Source organism: Lactuca virosa, chromosome 1 (genome assembly GCF_052849685.1).
Source record: "Lactuca virosa cultivar CGN04683 chromosome 1, Lactuca_virosa_CGN04683_v6, whole genome shotgun sequence".
Classification (NCBI taxonomy): domain Eukaryota; kingdom Viridiplantae; phylum Streptophyta; class Magnoliopsida; order Asterales; family Asteraceae; genus Lactuca; species Lactuca virosa.
Genome location: NC_136426.1, coordinates 87,267,816 through 87,279,505, shown reverse-complemented (window position 1 = coordinate 87,279,505; position 11,690 = coordinate 87,267,816).

Below are 11,690 nucleotides of genomic sequence, written 5' to 3'. Positions count from 1 at the left end.
AAACAATAGCTTTGCCATACACCAAGTATGCACTCTATGTTTGTCTATGATCCTTACTTTGTGAAATAAACCAATTGAACATAATTTCAATGATTATAATTTCACACTCCCAAATCCTTATCGAAAAATGTGAGAATTTCAAATTCCTATCATTTATCGAAATCTGTTTAGATTTTAAACTTATATGCACTGACCCTCCTGTAATGAATATGTACAAAGTCACTAAGACTTGTCAACAGTCATTATAAGGTATTCCAATGGAGATCAACTCCATGGAAACTAAGTCTCATATTCAAAGTACATTGCTTTGGACATGCTTCTTGCATTAAGTTTTCTAATCTTACACAGATAACTTCCACCGATGGAGACAACTCCATATTCTCATTTTGACTATCACTTCTGAATAAGAGATTCCTCTTTTCAGAATATGTCAATATGGTCCTTCCAAAATTAGCACTATACTTCCAACTGTCCCTGAGCAACCAATCTTTGGTAAACCTCAGATTGTCCTCGACAATTGCTTAATCATTTTAGTCATATCCAATTCTAGACCTTTTCCCTTCTTAATGCCTCTGGGCATTTGGAAAAATTTAGAAATGACAAATATTATAGCACATGCAATCGATCCTGTACCCAAAGCAAATGGTACACGATTCATGATGTCTCACATAAAGACATGATTCTAGACCAGTCTTTTGCTACAATATTTTTATTTGCCATGTTTTCAAAATTTGACTATGAAGAGGGATGTCGTAATCATAATCGAATTTTGAGAACGCAATATATAGAATTTCCTTAAGTTGAACCAATCCAACATGAAATTCATATATATATTCTTGACTAAAGATGATTAAGGTCTCAATCTAAGCCTTTAGAACTGAAATGAAGTATATCATCTCCCTTAATTATAGCAAAACAACTTTTTCAATCCCTGCAGCCTTACGAATTGAAACTTTTGTTTTCAATAATTAACATTGCTAACTTGCAACACTAACAATAATTATCATGCTCCCACTAACATGATGATTATTAGCATAACACTTATGCTCCCACTAGCTTTGACATGTACTCAGAAATCAGCTGGACTTCTAGAAATCAATACTTTATTGACTTTCTTACCAAAGTTAAGATTTCTGATACGAGATGCTTTGATAAAACTTTATCAAAATCATACACCTTTCCTTAGATAGCATGCATGTGTGTCTAAACAAATTCAGAACTATGAAAAGGGATGTCGTAATCATAGTCTCAATTGTTTAGACCTTTTGCCATCTGCTTCAAATCTACTTGGTGGAAGTGTTTCCTCACCATCATTTTCATGAATCGGAGAGAAACCTTATGACCCTTAGATTTTATGGTGTATGTGTTCTTATCCATGTGAATCATCAAAACCATAGTCACAAGACAAGGATAATGACAAATCCAAACTCATATGGACTGAACTTATGCAATCTTAACTTCTTGCCACCTGGCAGTACAGGGCCTGCCATTGCTTCCAAGTTGTTATGCAACCAATTGAGAACTTTCAGAACTCCTATGCAAAGCCAACTTTAACTGGAATGGGCACAGAATATGTCAACACTATAGGTTATAAACCTCATGTCGTGTGCTAGTGAAGAACCTCAGGTTGTATTCTTGATTAGTTCTTGAAATTCTTTTTAGGATCTTTAAGACTCCCACTATCCTCTTGACATATAAGACTATCTTGCCAAATATTCAAGAGATAGTGCGGATTCTTTATCAAGACAAACACTTCACACAATTGGCCTTAGTTGGTCTTTGTTTTATCCAAAACATCACAACTTACCAATTTCAAATGTACAAGAGTAGGACACTTTTACTCTTATATTTGACAAGTGTTTTAAACCTTTCTTTAAGATATGTCACTCAAGTTACAATCTTGGAGTATGACTCTAAGAATTGTTTTGGAACGAAATATGACTCATCTTCCTGATCTAACCATTTCAACAATTCATGACTCCTCTTCTTAGTCATAAGAATGCACTAAGATGACCTTTAGAGGACTAATTGTGATATGACTTCTAAATCATTAAGATGATCACAAACATGATACTAAAGTACTCTCCTATCTTTTCAGATTTGAGAAACTTTTATCTTTCTGCCTAATTTGATTCTTCCCATTCGTTCTGCCATACATTGAGACTTTTCCAATGTTTCAGAATTATATACTTAAACTTGTAAGTATAACCATTTTTAGTAAATCAAATAGTCTTAACGAGCTTTGTGGTGGACATGACCAGTGCACAAGAATGTGTACTCGATCCCTTTAGTCCTTCACTTGACTCACACATCCATGTGAACAAGTAATTAGTCTTGATTTTCCAATGCTTGAAAGTTCTCATTCATCATACTATTTAACTTGCATGATTCCAAGTTTCGGTCCAATTGAAACTTGGGTGATGAGGAACTTTCCTGATTTGGTAAATTTAGACACTACCACAAATGAAAGAATCAAATCCATTTTCCAATATTGCTGTCAGTGGAATCATATAGGCAACAATTTTCCACAAATGCCATTGTAAGGATACTTCAAATAAATAAAATTAAACAATTTTCTTTATTTTAAAACTTTGCGGAAAACTTATCCTTACAATCCACATGGAAAATTGTTGTTATCTATTCCTTAGCAATATATCATAACTTCTTAAGCAACTGCTCAAAATTCTGATGCGATCGAAATCCACCTTCGCGATCAGAATCAGCATATACTTCCTTTAAGATTTCTCTCTATTCTTTGATTCTTAAAACATCAACATGTGACCCAGTCACATCATGTAATGAGGATCTCAGAATAGAACTTAACAGAGTTAGATAATGGGCTCTACCTGATGTAGAGTCAAACTTATTGACTTTAACATCCTTAGGTAAATTTGGCAGCTTTGCAATCAACGCCCCTTCCTTTGGCAAAATAAACATATGGACCCTTTGGTAATGGGACTATCTCAGACTTAGCCTTTCTCTTTACCATTTGGTCAACCGGGTTGACTATGGCCAATCCCTTTCCATTGGGAAGAGAATGCTTTTTATGGATTTCCAGTGTCACCATTGTCACTGTCCATAAAGTTTTTGGGAAGTTGATCTTCTAATCAAATTTGCTTTACTATCGTTCCAAATCATTGCTGATTCAGCAGCACCAAGCAAATAGATATGATCATTAAGGTTCATGTCATAGTCTGTTTCATAGTAGTCCCAAAGGAACTCACTATGTGACTTAGAAAGTGATTGAACATCCAACTTTCTCAAGACTTTGACACCCAACTCTCCCGGCTTGTCAATATGTGACTTCATCTCTAAGATGTGATCACACATAGACCTTGCTTGCCATTAGGGCTTGAGTGACCTTGAACTTGTGGGTTAGGGAGAATAATTGGAGGAGGTGGAGGAAGAGAAGTATGAATTCGATGAGCCAAACTCAGGAAGTCATATTCATTAGGAAAGCTTGGTTTGGGAAGATCATTGTTGTCTAAACCAGACATCAACAATGGGAGAAATTCACGTAAAGTTGATTTAAGTCCTTAATATAACACCCAATATGATATATTAAGGCTAGGACCCAACAAACTATTTTATAACTTGGAAGAGGGATGTCGTAATCCAAGCTATAAAATATTTGAAGGTAGGTGAATGACGATTCACCAATTTCCACCAAGATAAACGAAATGTATTATTAGGTTTTAATTGGTTTTGAAACTCCAAGATTCTTTTGAGATTCATTGAACTTTTCAATGACATGTTTCAATCTTGAGTGTGCCCTTCAGGTTTTGTGACTGGGATGCCGATGATCACAAAACAAGGTGTGAAGTAACCATGCAAATATACTTGGTACCCTTAATATTTACCCCTCAATCGATGTGCCGGTTAACCACACACGCTCCAACGATACTATGATAAACATTAAGTTACCCTTTGCCTACCTTGTTAAGTCCAGGTTAGTGTGCCGGTTAACCACACACGCTCCACTAACAGCTTAAACAAAGTGCAAATTGTAATTTCATGGATTAGCACCTTATTCACATTTTCCTAAGTAACTAAGATTGGGAATTTATAAGTGTTTAGTTACTTAGTATTTATCATTATACTTATAATGAAGGGAGAATTATAGTCCTTGTCCTACATGTTCGGCTAACGACCCTCCACCGGTCAAGGAAGCGGTGAGTGGGAGTGGACACCCATTAAACTGCCATTTTATAGGCAGTAACCTTATACCCCCCTTATAGACCGGCTTCGTGAATGAGGCCTACTAATGGTAAGACGACTTGCTCTTATACATATAATATATTAAACTTTTAATATTATAATAGTATAAGGGTGTATTTTAGACATTTAAAATATTTGGTGGTTTAATCTATTAATTAAACTAGACTTTTAATTTAATTAAACTCAAACCATATATTTATGGATTAATAATACTCTTTTAATTAAACGCTTTAATTAACTATTAATAAAGTCTATAAGAGTTAATTTGAACTATTCAACAAAACATCATAATTCCAATTATTAAACTCAAAATTAAAACCATTTAATTAATTATTTAAGTTATGAACCCAAGAGTTTTAGAATTGAATTCTTTTTTTCATAAAAAACTTTTCTCAAATTCCAAAACTTGAGGGTAAGTTTTGTAATTCTTGAAAACCTTTGGATTCCATAACTTATGGAATTAATGGTGTTTTATGATGAAACTTTCCATGTTCCATAAATTAAGAACAAGTTATGGAATTCTTTAAAACATTAACACCAAATTTTGTAACTCCATAAAAACTTTGAATCAAATTTTTTTTTTAAAAAAAACTTTCATATCCATAACTTATGGAAGTTTCAAAAACCCTTAAGATCACAACTTTAAAAAAAACTTTTGAGCTCCAAAATTTTATGACAAAATATGTAACTCCTTAAAACATTTAGATCAAACTTTTAAAACTAATAAAATAATCATATCATTTTATCTTTTACTAAATTTCACCTAATTCAACTCATATAACAAATGATTCAAATTTTACAAATAATTCGTTTTTCACAAAACAAGCAATTATCTTAAAATTTGACAAACGTCATGTTTTTTTTTCCTTTTTTTTCAACTTGAAAATAAAACATTTGCATCAATATAACAGAAAACAATATGGCTCTGATACCACTGTTGGGTTTTGAGCATTCTAACACTCCTATGGTGTACATGCAACCCTATAAACCTTGGATCTATGTTTTCTCTATTATACATGCAAATATTAACTATTCCAAGGTTTCATCCTAACTAGCATATTATGAAGCACCTATACTACAAAGTTCTAGTTAGATGACATACCTTTTGATGTAGCTTGATGTCTTCAAGCTTTAAGAGCTTAGCCCCAATAGTGTGGAAGCCTCAAATGGAATCACAAATCACCAAAACACTTTGGAAGAACTTGAGAGAATATGTATGCACACTAAAATCGGCCCACTCTTATTTTCACACACTTGTGCCAATTTTGTGAGCCAATGACCCCTTTATATATTATGGAGGATTAGGGTTACATCCATGTAAACCCTAATACTCATGACCTTTCATTTACATAGGATCCATGGGTTAAAAGCTCCATGGACCATCCATGAAAGCTTAGCCCAACCTAAATGAACTTGGCCCATTCCATATATATAAGAGTCCATATTTAATTAGTTCTTTTTGATCACTTAATTAATTCTAAATTAATTCTTGATCAATACTAATTAAATAATATGATTCCATATTAATATATTAGAACTTATAATATATTAATATAAATCATAAATATACTATTCTCAAAAGACTATCCATATAAATTGTGCCGGTGAAGTGCAACCCAAATGGACCATGCCGGGTCGGGTCAAGTACATACCAAATATAGTTATGAACTTAGACGTTAATCCAACATATATAATTTAAATACCCTCCTGCCTTTTGTAACCCCCGTAGATTCGGGCAAGACGATTAAGATATAATAAGAAATAAACGAAATTTTTGATAGAAGATTATGATGGGTTTTGATCAATACATCAATCCTATGGTGTACATGCAAACCCTAATGCTTGGATCTACTTTTTCTAATTGTACATGCAATAAACTTCCAAGACTTGCAAACCCTAAATCTAGCATACCAATTTCGAATACAACATATGAAATTAGGGTTTAGATCTTACCTTGATTGTTATCTAGCAATAACAATCTCAATTCCTTCTTGTAATTGGTTTCTGAAAGCTTAGTGTCACAAGTGTCACACCTCTAATGGCTCATAAACACCAAGAGCAAGAGGATGACTTAGGAGAAGAGAAGGACGCACCAAAAAACGTCCAAGAACCCTAAGGAATGCTTAGCCACGTTTTTGGTGCCCTAGGGGTCCTTATATATGTGAGGCTATTAGGGTTTTGAACTAGGAAACCCTAATCTGACTGCTTAGGCCCTAAGCAGCCCATGGACTCCCTCCTTAGAAGTCTTGGACGAATTCTTATGGGTTTCCCCATAGATTTCGTCCACTCCATCCTCTATGGAGTCCATTAGCCCAATATTTAACTATCACACAATTGACAGTTCTAGTCCCCTTTATTTAATTAATGTCTTTTAGCCACAAAATTAATTCTCATTAATTCTTGACCAATAATATTAATTAAACAATATGATTTCTCTTTTAATATATTATTCATATAATATATTAATAAATCATAATTAATCTCTTTCTCCACAAATCATCCTATCAAGTTGCTTTGGTGAAGGCAACCCAAAAGGACCATGCTCGCAATCGGGTCAAGTACATACCAAAATAGTTATGGGCTTAGACACTAATCCAACAGTCTCCCACTTGGATAAGTCTAATAACGATTCTACGTATGACTTCAGATCCTGATCAGCAATCGTAGCTTTCAAAAGCCGTTGTTAACTTTGATCTTATCAGATACGCGTCCTTTAGATAAGGGATCATATATTCCTCCATTCTAGATATCGTATAGACGTGAGACATGGATTGAAATCATTCTCTCAGTCTATGTGTTGTTTCCCGATTTCCGATTTACGACGACTAACTAATTGAACAAATCAAATTAGTCATGGCCCGGCCGCGCACTTTTGTTTGTCATCACTAAATCATCGAGGGGCCCACAGATATCGCTTTTATCCTACTCTGGGTAAAAGGAACGGATAAACTTCGACTCAATGCTCGCTTGTACTTACTCACCGAATCACACACAACAATACGTTTTATAACACCAAGTTACTGGTGCGTTTACATATTATCAATGTGTAACCGACTCGCAAGATACAACTCTCACATCTCGGTTTCAAGAATATAAGATATTATCCTTTCACCATTCACTCGTGATAAAATCCATGAAGCGATCCAAGTGAGCGTGGGTTTAATTCAATGCTCAAATCATATTCGTAAGCACTCATGAACGTTGCAGCAAACCTTTGCGGCAATCTACAACCAATTCATGACAATCTTTTTTCATACCTACTTCCCAAAGTATGAGCGACTGTGGAACATTCGAATAATCTTATTATTCAGGAAGTCAAAACATGCAAAGTGAAACACAATAATAATCGAATCCAATATGGCCCCAAACTTTTGAGTATAAATAAAACTCCTTTTATTTAGTCACCATATTGATTACACATTATTCATTGTATAATGTTTCGAGTAATCAACTTATTACTTGAATTATAACAACAATTGTCCCATGCTCTTAGCATGCACACTATGTTTTCCTATGGTCCTTACTTTGTGAAATAGTATAATTGAATAACATTTTCAATCACACTCATTTCACAATCCCCAATCCTTACCACAAGTGTAAGAATACCAAATTCTTGCCACTTATAGAATATGTTAGATTCTAACATTTTATGCAATTATCCTTTCGTAATGTCGCAGCACCAAAGTCACAAAGACTATTGCCAATGAAATTACAAAGTCCTCTATTGGACATTGTTGCAAGACAATTCCATAGACAGGAAGTCTCACATTCAAAGTACATTCCTTTGAACATCCTTCTTGCATAAAATTTTCTAATCTAGACATATAGATTATTAACGTCCAACTCCCAATATGGAAACACTTCTATATTTGCCATATGACAACTCATTATTAATAGAATCATATCTAATAATAATAATGTCAGCATGGTCCATTTGTTACTATACTTCCAACTGCTCATAAGCGACCAATCCTTGGCGAACCTTAGATTGTCCTCTTGACAGTTGTTTAATTAATTTAGTCATGTCAGGTTCTAGTCCTTTTTCCCTCTTAATGCCCTAGGCATTTGGAAAATTTTAGAACAGCCAAATAATATAGCATATGCGATCGATCCTATACTTGAAGCGTATGGAACACGACGCATAATGTCTTACATAAAGACGTGATACTTTACCAGTCTTTTGCCATAATTTTTCTATTTGTCATGTTCTCACAATTCGAACTATGAAAAGGGATGCCGTAATCATAATCGAATTTTGAGAACACAATTCATATATTTGACTAGATTTTATTAAAATCTCTCGATCTAAGCTCTTAGATTTCAAAACGAAGTATAATATTATCTCCCTTAATTATAGCAAAACAACTTTTCAACTTTTTACAATTTTGCAAATTGAATCTTTTGTTTTCTATAATTAATATTGCTAACTTGCAACACTTAAAATAATAATCATGCTCCCACTAACATGATGATTATCTCCTTACTAGCATAACACTTATGCTCCCACTAGCTTTGACATGTATTCAGAAATCAACTGAACTTCTAGAAAACAATGCTTATTGAATTTCTTAAGTTCATATTTCTAATACTAGATGCTTCGATAAGACTTTATCTAAGCTTCTCAAACTCATACACCTTTCCTTACATAGCTTCTATGTGTGTCTAAACAATTTCAGAACTTATAGCAATAAGTCTTAAATGTTTAAACTAATTGCCAAATCTCACAATTCTAACTATGAAGAGGGATGTCGTAGTCATAATCGAATTCGAGAAATGCAAATTACACAATGCTATCTCGAAAATCTTTCTTAGTGAAAGCGTTTCCTCACAATCTTTTTTCATGAAGGAGAGAAACCTTATGACACTTAGATTTTGTGGTGTATGTTTTCTATCCATGTGAATTTGTCATAACCACAATCACAAGATAATGTTTGTGACAAAACCAACTCATATGGACCGAACTTATCTAATCTTAATTTCTTGCCATCAAGGGTCCCACCATTGCTTCCAAGTTATTTAGTAGCTCACCCCTACCTTTCAATGTACTTTCCATTGATCAAGGTGTTTTGCCCCTATGCAACCCATTGAGAACTCATAGAACTCACATGCATAGTTGACCAACCTGGAACGGCATAGAAACAAGAATATGTCAACACGATAGGTTACAAACCTCAAGTCGTGTGCTAGTGTTTAACCATAAGTTTACTCTTGATTAGTTCTTGAACCTTTCCAATATCATTTAGACTCCCACTGACCTCTTAACATATAAGATTCTCTTGTCAAGAAACATTTCTTGACAAACAAATACTCAAGAGTTAGTGTGTGTCTTTATCAAGACAAACCTACACATAATTAGGTACTAGCTGGTCTTTGTCTTATTCAAGACATCACAACTTACCAAAATGTGCAAAGGTAAGAACATTTCTACTTAAGATTATGTCACTCAAGTCACAATCTTGGAGTTTGACTCTAAGACTTGATTTTGGAACGAAGTACGATTCATCTTATTGACCTAACCCATTTTGACAATTCCCGACTCCTCTTCTTAGCCATACTAGTTGTTAGGGCGTGTCAAAACCAACAAATAAAGGGTACAAATGAGTCCTTAAACACTACTACTATGCACTAAAAACATAGTACAAGGTAAGTAGGGTCGATCCACAGAGACACGGGACAAGTGTTTATACCTTTTTGCGTAAGGTACAAAAATGGTCATAGAATAGGGGGAATTTATAAGCAATGATTTAAACTATAGAATAAAGCAATAAATAAATGATTGATTAAGTGAAATAAGTTCAAGATTTGTAAGTACTCCAACTCTTTGCAAGACAAATTAGCAATGTGATTCCATGGATGACAAGATATTTGTTTAATTCTATCTAAGTTGGTACTTGAAGGTGTTAACAAGCTCTAACACTTCCCATTCACCACAATAATTAACCAAAAGAAGCTCTTTGATTAATCCTAACCTTACCAATCTAATCTAAACAAACTCTTAGAATTAGGTTGAAAGATTGCATTAAACTTTATGTGAATGTTCCCAACAACACTCAATACTCCTCATAAGCTCGGGAGCATAAGAATGTATGAATAAGATTTACACTAAATTCATTCAATAGAAATCAGTTTAGTGCTTGTTACCTAGTCCAATTTACAAAACAATTACGGATTTTACAATTAGATAACTTGAATGATCTAACCCTAACTCAAATGGCCAATAAGAATCACAATTAGAATCAAACATTCGATTGAAACAAAATCAAATTCACTAGATAGAAAATTGAAAGAAAACATCAAGTCATATGATTGTAATCACAACTAGAAGTCAAGACATAAAGTTGGAGAATCTAGGGTTCTAGCCAATCATGGCTAGAACAAAATCACAAATCTAGAAAATGAAATAAAAGTTCTTACAAAATGAAATCAAATGTTCCCAAGTGTTAATCAACTTCAAAATCCTCAAGAAAATCGCTTTCTCTGCTCTAAAAGTCGACCCCTCTTTTTGGAACCAGTTCCTCCTTTAAATTAGAATAAAACTGTTTTAAAAACTGGCGACACGTTTACACGGCCCGTGTAAACTATAACTGACCATTTACACGGCCGTGTAAATACAAAAAAGTAAATTGCTCAAATCTGTCAGGTCATCGAAGTACATTGCTCACGAGTATGCGTTTACACGGCCCGTGTAAACTATAGGCTTCCATTTACACGGCCGTGTAAACTCCTGTAAAGCCAAAATCTTCATTTTCTTTATAACTTCCTCCTCGATGCTCCAATTGTCCCGAAACTTTGTCCATATCTCCTCTTCATCACCTCAACTAAGATTCTTCCTTCAAAAGTCCCTGAAATATCATAAAAGTGTGTGAATTGAATTGCATCATGAAAAATCCCGAAAAACATGCAAAATGCATGAGTTTAAGCCTATATGCAATGTACTTTATGAAATAAAGCTACAAAATGGGTACATGAAATGCACCTAACAAATATCCCCAAGCTTAAACCTTTCTTGTCCTCAAGAAAGAACAATAAAATTTAAACCGGATAAAATAAAATAAAAGAGAAGAAAAGAAAATCAAAGTTAAACTTTTTTTTTTGAAACTTGATGCAAGAAATCAAAACAGACATGAAAAAATATATCCAACCCAATTAATCCTGTTTTGTACCATAGTTGAGAATATACCTGTCATGCCTTGAGTCAACTTGGCTTTAGTCTCAAAATATTATATGATAATAGAAACAAGACTTTGGCCACTCCATAATACAACTCAACAGAATCAAAGATCACAACACTTTTTTTTTTCTTTTCAATATCATCAAGTCAATTCTTGGAACAAATTATGGTCTTACTCTCGTGAAATTATATGTGACAAAACATGCTCAACCATCTTTGTTTCATAAAATATAACAATGTCCGATTCCAGCTATTTGTTGGTCAACAACAATCTTTTTCTGAAAAATCTTTTCTAAAAAAA